We start from the raw sequence: 2733 nt of genomic DNA, 5'->3' as shown, positions 1-2733 counted from the left end.
TAGGCTTCATATCAACAATATCACCATTGTGATCTCTGTACTTTGGAACATATATGCTGTCAGACTTAACAGAATAAAGCCTTTTCTGTCTCTGAATCTGTTCTTTTAAGTAGTTTGCAGCAGTCCCTGTTATTCTGTCATCCACTTGAAGTAAGAAAAGTACATGCTCCAATTCTTCAAAATACTTCAATGGAATGGCATTTTGTCTTATATGATAAACCCTACCATCTGTCATGAAATACAACATGATATATTCTTTCAAGTAGGTATGGTAAACCATCTGTACAGATTCCAGTTGATTCAATCTCTCAGGAGTTGCTCCAATACCTGGTTCACTCAAGGAAGTTGGATCATTGGTAGTGTTGTGTACTCTTCTTTCATCAACACTTTCCAATCCAGTTTTATCTCTAGCTTCCTTTCCAGTAACTACTCTTGCTTCAAAACCACTTGCAGTAGTCTTCAAAGATTGAGTCTGTTTTGCTTTAGTGAATCCTGGTAGGAGTGTCTTTGATCTATTTTCTGATATCAAGTTAACTTGAGCTCTGTCAGAGGTTAATTGCTTCTTCTGAATATCAGAATTTACAATTTCTTGACTCTGAACAACTTGAGCCATGTCAGAGGTTGTTTTAAGAACTTTTCTTGAAGTCAGAGCAAGATCATCTTTTTCATCAGCAATTTCTTCTTCCTCAGGAAGTACATAAACCTTGATAGGTTCACCAACCTTTTCTTTACCCTTGGATCTTGGATCTATCTGTGGTTGTGATCTAGCCAATGTTGCTTCAGTATGTGTCCTTTCTTTGATCACAATGCCTTTAAGTTTTGGAAGTGACTTTTTACCAGAAGCTTCAGATTTAGATATGACTTTCTCTGATTTAAGTCTGGCTTCTTCTTCCTTTAAACTTTCCAAGTCCATTCCTGGATTTTCTTGAAGAAATAACTGTCTTGACATTTCTTCATTAAGATCTAGAAGTTCATCAGAACTTATCCTTTTACCAGCAGCAGAACTTATTCTTTTCCCAGTATCAGAACTTGTCCTGTGACTAGCTTGTCTTGATGTAAACCTTCTACCTTGACTATGACCGCTACCCATTCCAGAGTATCCTTGATCATCATTTCCATCATCCTTTCCTTGCAGTGTCTTGTTAGTTTTGCATTTGGACTTAATTACCTTCTCCCCCTTTTTGGCATCAGCAGGTAGTAAAAGAGAGATAAGTAATTCCACTGAGGATTGGATTTCAGTAAGTTGAGATTGCTGAGAAGTTTGATTTGTCATAATGTCATCAATCTGAGCTTGTTGTTTCTCTTGAGTTTTCTCAATATAAGCAATCCTGTCAATGGTAGGTTGAAAGAACTTTTTCTTATCAATTTTCCAAACTTGTTCTTGTTTGATAAAGTTCTCCTGAATCTTGTGTAGCTCTGCATGAGTAGTTGAATGAAGACCTTGTAGATGTTTAGTACTCAATGTAGTGACTCTAAGCTGGGTTTTAAAATCATCAGAATTTAACATTTCATCAGCTTTAGTCAAGTGCTCAGCAAGATGTAATGCATTTGGAACACATGAAACTGAGTTCCATTCCTTAGTCCACTCCTGACCTGCAGGAGTTTCACTCCAAGGTACTGGTGCATCCCTGATAACAAACTCCTTTACCAGTTCAGACTTAGGAAGAGTCGGTTGAGGAGTATGTCCTGAAGGACCTGCTTCATCAGCATCTACACTTGGAGCAACTTCACCAGTATCTCCAGCATTTGCAGCATCAGAACTTAAAGAATCAGTATCTTCGGATAAGACAACAGTGTGAGTAGCAATGGAGGCTTCAGCATCCTCTAATTGTTGATCTGATACTAAGTTCTGATCAACAGCCATATCCTGATGCTCACCTAAAGTCTGATCATCAGCATCTTGATGCAGAGAAGGTGTTGTTGATAACTCTGGAGTTTGAACAGCATCAGTAACAGGTGTTGTGGAAGGATTATTTGCTGTTGGAGCTTCTAAAAGAAATACTTCAGACACAACCAAGTGTTGAACCTCAATATCAGCACTTGTGCCTGGATCAACAAGAGACACAGATGGTGAGTTAGCCTTGTTAGATACAGCTTCCTGAGATGGAGTTAATGGAGAAGAAGTGACTGGAGCAAATTCCTTGTCTTGTGAGATCAGAGATTCCTGATCCCCTTCCTTAGCTGCTTCCTCTTCATCATCTGAAACTGGCCGTTGTGCCCTCTGTTTCTTGTACTTCCTTGTTGATGTGGATTCCTTGGGAGTTTCAGGAACTATCATTCGTCTAAGCCTCTTGAGAAGCCTAGAACCCCCAATTTCAGAATCCTTCTGAGAAACCTCTTTCTCAGCTTCAGAAACAACAGGTTCTCGAGAAGAAACCTGTTCCTCAGAATCAGATTCATCTCTCAATACAATCCTCCTTCTCTTTTGAGGTGTTTGAGGAACATTCTCTGTCCTCTTTGGCTTGGAAGATGAAGGCTTTACAGTAGGTGCTGAAGATGAAGGTTGAGCAGTCTGTGAAGTGGAGAGATAGGATTTGAGATATGTTCTGAGGGTAGGTTGAGTAGAATGAGAGGTAGGTACTGAGGATGATGATTTTTGGGTGTTTGTGGTTGGTTGGAAATCAAAGTAAACAGATCTATAAGTATCAGGATCAACATTTACTAGGATCTGTTTTACAGACTGAGGAATCTGTAATGGTCTAACCACTTTTTTCTTAGTATCAGCATTTACCA

Source organism: Apium graveolens, chromosome 4, assembly GCF_009905375.1.
Source record: "Apium graveolens cultivar Ventura chromosome 4, ASM990537v1, whole genome shotgun sequence".
Lineage (NCBI taxonomy): Eukaryota > Viridiplantae > Streptophyta > Magnoliopsida > Apiales > Apiaceae > Apium > Apium graveolens.
Note: the sequence above shows the minus strand (reverse complement) of the source record.